The sequence below is a fragment of the Mustela nivalis genome (genome assembly GCF_964662115.1).
Source record: "Mustela nivalis genome assembly, chromosome: 18".
Classification (NCBI taxonomy): domain Eukaryota; kingdom Metazoa; phylum Chordata; class Mammalia; order Carnivora; family Mustelidae; genus Mustela; species Mustela nivalis.
The window spans coordinates 43,374,583-43,386,161 of record NC_139037.1 but is presented as its reverse complement, the minus strand read 5'-3'; the positions used below and the strand labels follow the sequence as shown (position 1 = coordinate 43,386,161).

At 38.6% G+C, this 11,579-nt stretch overlaps 1 protein-coding gene and 1 long non-coding RNA gene across 6 annotated transcripts in view; one reads left to right on the top strand and one right to left on the bottom strand.

Moving 5' to 3' along the window:
• Positions 1–922, top strand: part of LOC309852435 — a 32,161-nt gene extending 31,239 nt beyond the window's left edge. Inside the window, exons 2-3 of the long non-coding RNA XR_014305208.1 lie at positions 362–470; positions 663–922. This is a non-coding gene — a long non-coding RNA (uncharacterized lncRNA). The remainder of the gene's footprint in view (positions 1–361; positions 471–662) is intronic.
• ZNF569 (zinc finger protein 569) overlaps positions 1–11,579 on the bottom strand; it is a 54,919-nt gene that overhangs the window by 10,275 nt on the left and 33,065 nt on the right. Inside the window, exons 4-5 of one of the 5 annotated variants that reach the window (XM_082708835.1) lie at positions 3,149–3,237; positions 2,573–2,742 (exon numbers count right to left, since the gene is read on the bottom strand). The exons of 1 other annotated variant lie outside the window; for it this stretch is intronic. The gene's annotated coding sequence lies outside the window, so the exon portion shown is untranslated. The remainder of the gene's footprint in view (positions 1–2,572; positions 2,743–3,148; positions 3,238–11,579) is intronic. 3 more of the 5 variants (XM_082708834.1, XM_082708833.1, XM_082708832.1) reach the window with 3 other exon arrangements.

Genomic DNA, 11,579 nt, shown 5'->3' with positions numbered 1-11,579 from the left:
GACTTATCACAGGGGATAAGAAGAACAGTGTGATTTTACTCACATCACCTATCTCCCAAGGTAGCACAGTTTAGGACCATGAGGGATGTTCATGGCCAATGAACTTATTCATGGAGGAAAGTGAGAATGTATGAGTGAGCACTTGGTTTCCTAGCTGCGTGGGATAGAGCCAAAGTGGCTTATTTCTCTTTCACTGCATCCAGAGTACTTAATTCTGAGCTGCATGCCTGGAGGGTAGAATGAGTCTGGGAGAATAGCAGATAAAGAATCTCATAAGGTATTAAAGGGATCCAGATCTTACTGTGTTGCAAACTCCACTAAGAAGACTGCTCATGAGCTGCTCCATGTTTTTTGCCTACAGATCCCCCTCACCCGTGGGCACCCTCAGAGTTCTGCAGACCTCATCTCCACAAACTCCCACCCCACAGCAGAGATCCAGTCTGAATGCAGGCAAGGAAGAGACCAGAAACGTGAGTTTTAGTGCTGCCTTTGGAGGCTGTCAGCAAGCAACCTAGTGTGCTGTAGGATGAAGAGAAGGTAGACAAGCTTAAGAATTCTGCTACAAGAAAGAGCAAGAACAGTGGGGCAGGTGTATTAATAGAAGTTCTTAGAAAGCCTCAGAATCCCTAGCGGTGCTGATGAAAGTTATTTCTTTTCTTCAGGAGAGAAATTAACTACTTTCAAGTAGTTAATGACTGGAGGATGTGAGAGCTACTTCAGATGTGAAGATAGCAAGGCAGAAACTTCAAGGAATATGAAGAAAATCAAGGAAACATGATACTGCCAAAGGATCACAATAATCTATCAGTAACTGATCTCAAAGACATGGAAATGTGATTTTCCCAATAAATATTTCAAAGTAGCTGTTTTAAGGAAACCCAAAGAGCTACAAAAAACACAGAAACATATCTTGATATTAGGAAAACAGAAACATATCTTGATATTAGGAAAACAGACATGAACAAAATCAAAATTTCTCAGAGAAATCATAAAAAAGAACCAAACATTCTGGAGCAGAAGAATATAATAAATGCTCTTGCACTAAAGAGCATCAACAACACAAAGGATTAAGCAGAAGAAAGAATCTGTGAGTTAGAAGACAGAACTATAAATTATCTGTTCAGAGAAGAAAAAGAGTGAAGTCTACATGAATCATGGTGCATCATCAAACAAAACTATATTCACATTATGAAATCTCAGAATGTGAAGACTGAGAAAAAAAGGCAGAAAGCCTATTTAAAGAAATAATGCCTGAAAACTTCCAAATCTGGAGATTGTATTATCCAAGTTCATAAAGCTCACAACTCTTGAGATCAAGAGCTGAAGCATACTCTACTGACAGAGCCAGCCAGGTACCCACCACTGTATACTTTAAACTAACACAATATTATATGTAAATTATATCTCAATAAAGCTGAAAAATATTTTTTTAAAAAGCAAAGTGCCAAAGTTTTAAGATCCTGAAATTCAGGGAGTTCTTGGGAATTCTCTTTAATGGGGTTAATCACCAACCTAAGCTTGAACAAAGCACCTGGTTAAGAAGTAGGGCCGAGGAGAAAACACAATGCAGAAAGCTGGTCCTAGCGGGCGCCTTGGTGGCTCAGTGGGTTAAGCCACTGCCTTCGGCTCAGGTCATGATCTCAGGGTCCTGGGATCGAGTCCCGCATTGGGCTCTCTGCTCAGTGGGGAGCCTGTTTCCTCTCTCTCTCTCTCTCTGCCTGCCTCTCCATCTACTTGTGATTTCTCTCTGTCAAATAAATAAATAAATAATCTTTAAAAAAAAAAAAAAAAGAAAGAAAGCTGGTCCTAGCATAATAGTTTCACTAATCACATAGAAGGACAGAACCATGTAAGATGAATTCTTGATAATACTGCCTCAGCCTCATATTTCTCCTAAGATGTATCAATAAACTAGTAAATAAAATTTAAAAACAAACACCACAGATTTGGCAAGAAAATCCTAACTGCACCCAACTCAAGAGCGAGAGAATTCAAAAAGAAATAATTAAATCATTTGAAAATACTTAATATAATTTTGCAAATGTGAAAATAGCCTAAAAATGAGAAATCTAGACCTTATATACATAAATCTCCAGATTTAAAAGTTTCTATTTTATTTATTTATTTGTCAGACAGAGGATGCAGGACTTGAACCCAGGGCCCTGGGATCATGACCTCAGCTGAAGGCAGACACTTAACTGAGTCCCCCAGGCGACCCTAAAAGTTGATGTTTTAAACATAAATAATGGGGGCGCCTGGGTGGCTCAGTGGGTTAAAGCCTCTGCCTTCGGCTCAGGTCATGATCTCAGGGTCCTGGGATCGAGTCCCGCATCGGGCTCTCTGCTCAGTGGGGAGCCTGCTTCCTCCTCTCTCTCTGCCTGCCTCTCTGCCTACTTGAGATCTGTCAAATAAATAAATAAAATCTTAAAAAAAAAACCATAAATAATGAAGCAGGCAAACACAAACCCTATCTACCCTGCTAGCACTGCCTGCCCCAACCCGACGTCCCCCTGCCAACCTTCCCCACCCAACTCATCCACTTCAGTAGGCATTCCTCTAAAGCAGCTCCTACCTCCTTACCCTTGGCAGGTAGCCTTGGACAGAAATGTGCCACTCCCAATGGATTCCTGCTCTGGGGAGGAGGACCGATAACAGCACACACCAGTGCACATGCAGTTCCTGAAGCAGGGTCTCTTAGTTGGTTGTACAGGGAGCAAACCCTGCCCTTCAGTGCACCTGCAGCTGTGACAGAGAGGCTAATTGTAGACAGGTAGGCTAAAAGTTGGCCCTACCCACCAATAAGCACATGTTGGTGGTAGCCAGGCCCCCTCCACAACTCAGGGAGCAAATTCTGCTCAATATGCCCACAAAAAGCAAAGCAGGGAGTGCCTTGGTGGCTCAGTCAGTTAAGTGTCTCCCTGCTCAAGCCTGCTTCTCTCTCCCTCTACCACATCCCGTTTGTGCTTTCTCTCTCCCTGTCAAATAATTTAAAAAAAAAAAAAAAAAAGCAAATCGGGTCATTGCAGCTGGCTTGGCTGAAGGCAAATACAGTTCAGGCACAAGAGGAGGGAGCATGAAACCCACACAGGGGACACCAGTGGAGTACCTGGTTCGCATGAAACCTACACAGGGGACACCAGTGGAGTACCTGGTTCTGGTCACCAGTAGGGATTGCATTACATGGAACCACAGGACCTTCATAAGCCTCAACTTTCAAGACCAGGAGATGTAGATAACCTACATAGTACACAAAAAACATACACAGAAAATCAGACAAAAGGAGATAGAAGAGTATGTCCCAAATGGAAGTACAAGACAAAATCAGAGTTAAAAAGCTAAACTAAATGGAGATAAGCAATATGCCTGAAAAAGAATTCAAAGTAATGATCATAAAGATTCTGACAGGACATGAGAAAAGAGTGGATGAACTCAGAATTCAGCAAAGGCATAGAAAATATGAAAAAGAACCAATCAGAGCTGAAGAATTCAACAACTGATATAAAAAAATACTAGAGGACATTAACAGATTAGAGGATGCAGAAGAATGGATCAGTGATCTGGAAGAAATGAAATGAGATGAATGCAAAATAAAAATAATGAGGAGGAGGAAGAAGTGGAAGAGGAGGAGAAAAAGAAAAGAAAGAAGAAAAGTGAAGAAGAAAGATATAAGAAAGAAGCAGATGCAGAAGAAGAATAGGTTAAGGGAACTCTGCAACGTCATTAAGAGAAATAACATTTGTATTACAGATATCTGAGAAGGAATGGGGGTAGGGCAGAAAACTTCAAAGAAATAATAGCTGAAAACTTCCCTACTGTGGGGAAGGAAACAGCCATGTCCAGGAGCTGCAGAGAGCCCCAAACAAGATGACCCCAAGTAGGTCCACACCAAGACACACAATTATAATGGAAAAAACCTGATACAGAGAGAATTTTAAAGCAGCAAAAGACAAGAAAAGTTACATAACAAGGGAAACCTCAGAAAGTTATTAGATGATTTTTCAGCAGAAACTTTGCAGGCCACAAGAAAGTGGCAAGAAATATTCAAAGTGCTGAAAGGGAAAAACCTACAACCAAGAATACTCTATCCAGCAAGGTTATCATTCAGAATAAAAAGAGAGATAAAGAGTTTCCCAGACCAAAAAAAAAAAAAAAAAAAAAGTTAAAGGAGCTCATCACCATTAAACCATCTCTATAAGAAATGTTAACAAGAAATCTTTAAGTGGGAAAAAAAGGCTAAAACTAGGGGTAAGGAAATTATCTAAGAAAAAAATTCACACGTAAAAGCAAATGTATAATAAAGGTAGTAGATTAATCACTTAAAAGTCCAGTACAGAAATTAAAACGTAAAAGTAGCAACATTGATTATATCTATGAAAGTTGGTCAAGGGACACAAAAGTAAAAGATGTAAAATATGACATCATTATATATATAAAATGTCGAGGCAGAGTAAACACTCAGATCTTTCAGAATGTGTTCAAACTTAAGCAACAACTTAATATACACTGCTATACACAAAAGATGTTATATATGAACCTAAAGATAACCACTAATCAAAAATCTATAATACATACACAAAACTAAAGGGAAAAGACCCCAAGAATAAGACCAAGAAAAACCCCATCAAACCACACAGGAAGAGATCTGTTTAAGAAAAAACAGAAGATCTAAAAGTAAGAAAACAACAAAATGGTAATAAGTACATACCTATCAATAATCCTTTAAATGTAATGACTAAATGCTCCAATCAGAAGACACAAGGTACTAAATGGATAAAAAACCCAATACCTATCTATATGCTATCTATAACAGATTCACTTCAGACCTAAGGAAACACAGAGACGGAAAATGAACAGATGAAAAAACATATGCCAGGATACCAATACTTATATAAACAGAACAGACTTAAAAAAAGACTAGCAAGAGACAAATAAGGGTACTGCATAATGATAAAGGGATAAATGCAAGTGGAGGATATAACAATTGTAAATATCTACATACCCAATACATATATAAAAGACATTAACAGACATAGAGAAATTGATAATAATACAGTAGTATTAAAAGGCTGTAACAACCCACTTAAACCAATGGATAGATCAAACAAAAAATCAACAAGGAAACAGTGGCTCTGAATGACACATTAGACAAGATGGACCTGACAGATACAGAACATTACTTCCCCAAACAGCAGAATACACATTATGTTCAAGGGGGCATGAAAAATTCTCCAGGACAGATAATATTTAGACATCAAAAGAAGTCTCAATAAATATAAGAAGACTGAAATCACATAAAGCATCTTTTCTACCTCAATATGAAATGAAAACAAAATAAAAAAACTGGGAAAAACAAACACATGGAGGCTAAACAACAGGTTATTAAACAACCAATGGGTGAAAAAAGAAGCCAATGAGGAAATTTAAAAATATATGGAGACAAATGAAAATGAAAACACTGCAGTCCAAAATTTGGGGGATTTTGAAAAAGCTGTTAGAAAAGAGTTTATTGTGATACCAGGCCTACGTTAAGAAACAAAATTCTCAAACAATCTAACCTTATACCTAGGAGTTTGGAAAACCACAACAAATGAAACCTAAAGCCAGCAGAAGAAAGGAAATGATAAAGATCAGAACAAAAATAAAGGATATAGAAACTAAAAGAACAGGAAAGATAATTGAAACCAGGAGCTGGGTCATTGAAAAAATTAATAAAATTGATAAACCTCTAGCTAAATTTACCACAGAAATCACAAATACATAAAATCACAAACCAGGGAGGAAAAATAACAATGAACACCACAGAAATACAAACCAGGGAGGAAAAATAACAATGAACACCACAGAAATACATATAATTATAGGAGAATTATTATGAAGACTATATGCCAACAAATTGGAGAACCTGGAAGAAATGGATAAATTCCTCCAACATATAAACTACCAAAACTAAAACAGGAAGAAACAGAAAACCTGGATAGTAAAACAAAAACAAAAACAGCAAAGAAGTCGAATCAGTAATCAAAAACTCCCAACAAAGAGTAAGTCCAGGGCCACATGCCTTCAGAGGTGAATTCTACTAAACATTTATTTTTTTTTAAGAGTTTGTTTATTTATTTATTTGAGAGAGAGACAGTGAGAGAGAGCATGAGCGAGGAGGTCAGAGAGAGAAGCAGACTCCCCATGGAGCTGGGAGCCCAATGCGAGACTCGATCCCAGGACTCCAGGATCATGACCTGAGCCGAAGGCAGTTGTCCAACCAACAGAGCCACCCAGGCATCCCTCTACCAAACATTTAAAGAAGAGTTAATACCTATTCCTCTCAAACTATCCCAAAAAGTAGAAGAGGAAGGAAAACTTTCAAATTCATTATATGAGGCCAGCATTACCCTGAATCAGATAAAGTCATCATTAAAAAAGAGAACTACAGGCCAATATCCCTGATGAACATAGATGCAAAAATTCTCAACAAAATACAAGCAAACCAAATCCAACAATACATTTAAGGTATCATTCATTATGATGAAGTGGGAACCATTCCTGGGTTGCAAGGGCAGTTCAATATTCACTAATCAATCAACATGATACATCACATTAATAAAAGAAGGCTAAGAACCACATGATCATTTCAGCACATGCTGAAAAAGCATCTGAACCAAGTATAGCATCTATTCACTAAACACACTCAACAAAGTAGGATTAAAGGGAACATACCTCAGCATAATAAAGGCCACACATGAAAAACCCACAATACCCTAAATGAGTAAAAACTCAGAGCTTTATCCTGTACTGTCAGGAACAAGACAGGGATGTCCACTCTCACCACTTTTATTTAACATATTACTGGAAGTCTATGAGACAACAAAAAGAAATAAAAGGCATCCAAACTGGTATGGAAGAAGTAAAACTTTCACTATTTATAGATGACATGATACTACATAGAGAAAACCCAAAGACCACCAAAAAACTGCTGGAACTGATAAACGAATTCAGCAAAACCACAGGATACAAAATCAATCAGAAATTTGTTGCATTTCTATACTCCAACAGTGAAGCAGCAGAAAGAGAAATCAAGGAACCAACCCTACTTACAAATTCACAAAAACAGTAAAATACCCGAGAATAAACCTAACCAAAGAGGTAAATGACCTGTACTCTGAAAACTATAAAACAATGATGAAAGAAACTGAAGATGACACAAAGAAATAGATATTCAATGCTCACGGACTGGAAGAACAAATATTGTTAAAATGTCTATATTCCCCAAATATTTAAGGCAATCCCTAGCAAAATATCAACAGCATTTTTCACAGAACTGGAACAAACAATCCTAAAATTTGTATGGAACCATGAAAGACCCAGAATAGACCCAGTTTTGTTTTGAAAACAAAAGCAGAGTTGGAGGCATCACAATTCTGGAGTTCAAGGTTTATTACAAATCTGTAATAATCTTGTCTGTTTCCACAGTTTGGTGATTGTGGACATTGCTGCTATGAACATTGGAGTAACATATGGCCCTTCTTTTCACTATATCTGTATCTTTGGCATTGAGCATAAACAATGAACACTGAACAAGAAACACTGAAAAAATAAAATTAAATTAAAAAAACCCCAAAGCTGTAATAATCAAAACAGTATGGTACTGACACAAGAACAGACAATGGAATGGCTCAGTGGAACACAAGACTCAGAAATGAACCCACAATTATATGGTCAATCTTTGACAAAGCAGGAAAGAATACCCAATAGTTAAGACAGTCTTTTCAACACATGGTGTTGGGAAAACTGGACATCAAAATGCAAAATGAAAATACTAATTCAAAAAGATATATGCAGGAGCACCTGGGTGGCTCAGTGGGTTAAGCCTCTGCCTTCAGCTCAGATCATGATTTCAGGGTCCTGGGATTGGTTTCAGGGTCCTGGGATCAAGCCCCACATCAGGCTCTCTCCTCAGCAGGGAGCTGCTTCCCCTGCCCTCTGCCTGCTGCTCTGCCTGCCTGTGATCTCTCTCTCCGTCTGTCAAATAAATAAAATCTTTTAAAAAAATGTATGCACGCCTGTGTTTACTGCAGTCTTCTTTATAATAGCCAAGATACCAGAGTTCGCTGATAGATGAATAGATTTAAAATTGTGATATATATACAAACATACATGATGGAATATTAATCAGCCATAAAAAATGAGATCTCGCCATTTGCAAAAATATAGATGCATCCAGAGGGTATTAGTGAAATAAGCCAGAGAAGGAAAGACAAATATCAGCTGATTTCACCTCTATATGAAATCTAAAATACAAAACAAATAAACATACCAAAAAAACACCCACGACCCCACAAAATACTCAAATACAAAGAACTACTGGTTGCCAGAGGGCAGATGTGTGGAGGGAATGAGTGAAATAAAGGAGATTAAGAGGTGTGACCTCCCACTTATAAAATAAGTAAGTCACAAAAATGAAGAGTAGAGCCCAGAAAACAAAGTGAATAATTTTATAATATTTTTGTATAGTGATAGGTGGTAACCACTTATCATGGTGAGCAATGAGTAATGTAAGAATTGCTGAATCAGGGGCGCCTGGGTGGCTCAGTGGGTTAAAGCCTCTGCCTTCGGCTCGGGTCATGATCCTGGGGTCCTGGGATCGAGCCCCACATCGGGCTCTCTGCTCTGCGGGGAGCCTGCTTCTGCCTCTCTGCCTACTTGTGATCTCTGTCAGGTAAATGAATAAAATCTAAAAAAAAAAAAAAAAAAAAAATTGTTGAATCAAATACTATACACTTGAAAGGAAACGGCATAGTTTGTCAATTATACTCCAATAATAAAATAAATAAAAGGAAATATGAAACCTACACCCTCTAAAAAGAAAAAGAAGAAATCTGTTAACAGTGTGCTACCGTAGCACAGAACATTACTCTTTTACTCCAGGATGTATTCTTCCCCTTTTACAAAGTTTTGCCTGGGCTCATGGCCTCCTGAAATAAATTATCATTCTTAAATTCCTTGGAAAAGGTATTTTTATATAATAATAATTCTAGACAATGAGATGAAAGTAGAAATATTATGTGTAACTACTGGTAAGTGAGTTTAAAGGGATGAGGTGATACCTTTTTTGTCTTCCTCTTTCCTGTGGAATAGTAAAGGAAATGTGACAGCCAGGTAAATATACATTTGGGCTAATGAAGCAGAAGTGAACTATTAGAGGATGAGATAGAGTAATTATATAGAAGTTTTCTGGTTTCCTATACCTTGGAGACAGAGGACTAGATCTGTTTGTTGGCACCTGAACTTCTACATGAGGGACAAATAAAATTCTGTCCTGTTTAAGCAACTGTTATTTAGGATTGCCATCACAAGCAATCCTAAATAGTTAAATCTACATAGACAGATAAAAATGCTCATGCCAGACAAAGAGCATTTCAAACTACTATCTTTGCAACCATAGAGATATGTTCTAAGATCCCCTTCAACAGAATCAACTTTGAGAAGCATAGTTGGTGGACATCCTCCAGCTGTTATTTCTTTGCTTCTACTATTGAGTTCATGCTTAGACCATGATCTTCCCAAGATACTTCCAGCTAAGACTAACAGTGAGGGTATTAAAGCCTGGACCATTTCTACCTGATGTGAGACTCTTCTGATAGGAAATGTTTGGTTGCTGAACTGGCTAAGGCTTTATCAGCGTTGCATGATGATCTGAGTTACCAGAAGAATCAACAAGCTTAAGAAGAAATAGATTAAAAGAAACTATACAATCAGATGTTTGAAAATGAACACAGACTTAGAAATGTGAAGCAGCAATAAGTATATGAACATAGGTATATATGAACATCAGAAAGAGAGGAAAGGACAAAAAAGAATTAAAAGAAATGGCTGAAAACATCCTGGTTTGATATTTAAAAACCCCCTAATACACAAATCCAAAATAGTCAATGAACCCTAAGCAGGATAAATATGGACAGTCAAACCCAAACACTTCATATTCAAGAGGCTGAAAGGAGAACTCCAGGGAAGATGGTGGAGCAGGAGGACCCTACAAAGACAACTAGAGAACATTCACATCAGTGTAACCCAGAAAATGACCCAGGAAACGTCAGAACAACTCACTACAGCTAAATACAGAGAAGAGGCACCATCAAAGAGGGTAGGAAGGGTAGAGACATAGTTGGGAACTAAACAAACCCCCGGAACCACATTCAAGAGGGAAGGATGCCGCAGACACAGAAAGTGGAGAGAAACGGACTCGCTCACTGGGGAGTCCAGTCAGATGAAGCCCCAGAACATTGGCTTTGAAAACCAAGGGGGCTAAGTTTCAGGTGTTCTTATAGTAAGTGGGACTCAAATCCTGGAACTTGTAAAATCAGCCGGCTCAGCTCTGGGAGAGCTGGGTGAGAGGAAATTGAGCCCCCACCCATAAAGAGAGCACAAAAACCCCTATAGAGATACAACATAGAAATAGCAGTGTGAAAAACTCTGGGGTATAACCGGGGCGGGAGTGGGGGGAGGATTTGTTTACTAATCTTAGAGCATTGTGCTAGAAGGCAGGGATCCTTGAGAGATTTCTCCAGGAATAACAAGAACCAGTATAGTGCTGACAGTTGCTGCCACCTAACTTGCTAATAGGGTGCCCTGCTTCCACATTCTTCTGTGGACATACCCCTTCCAGCCAGGCCTCAGCTCCAGGTCCCATTATATAGCAGACCCACGCAAACCTTGCTAATAGCATACCTCCTGAACTCTTCCTACTTGCTTCTGTGGATTTGCCCCCTGCAAAATGCTTAATGAAAGCCCATCCAAAGCAGTGCCACAAGCCTGTCAGCGTGTAAGCAACCCTTATAGAGGCCAACACCACTCCAAAGTGACTCCTGCCCTGGTTAAAAGGAAAGATATCTACAAGCAATTATCATACTGCCGCCCTAGTAATAGTCTGGGAGCATCAACAGAAGGCACAAGTGTTGGCAACACTGTAAAAAAAAAGTTAAAAAAAAAAATAATAATAAAAATAAACCCTTATGCACTGTTGGTGGGAACACAAACTGTTGCAAACACTGTAGAAAACAGTATGGAGGTTCTGCAAAAAATTAAAAAGTAAGGAGCGCCTAGGTGGCTCAGTGGGTTAAAGCCTCTGCCTTCGGTTCAGGTCATGATGCCAGGGTCCTGAGATCAAGCCCCACATCGGCCTCTTGCTCAGCAAGAAGCCTGCTTCCTCCTCTCTCTCTCTCCGCCTGCCTCTCTGCCTACTTGTGATCTCTGTCAAATAAATAAAACCTTAAAAAAAAATAATCGTTATTACACTACCAGGTATTTACCCAAAGAACAAGAAAATACTAATTTGAAAAGATATATGCAACCCTATGTTTATTGCAGTATTATTTATAATAATCAAATTATGGAAGCAACCCAAGTGTCTATTGATAGATGAATAAAAACGATGTAGTACACACACACACACACACACACACACACAGGAGTACTACTCAGACATAAAAAAGAATGAATTCTTGCCATTTGAAGCAACACAGATGGAGCCAGAGGGTATCATACTAAGTGAAACAAGTCAGTCAAAGACAAATACCATAGGATTTCAC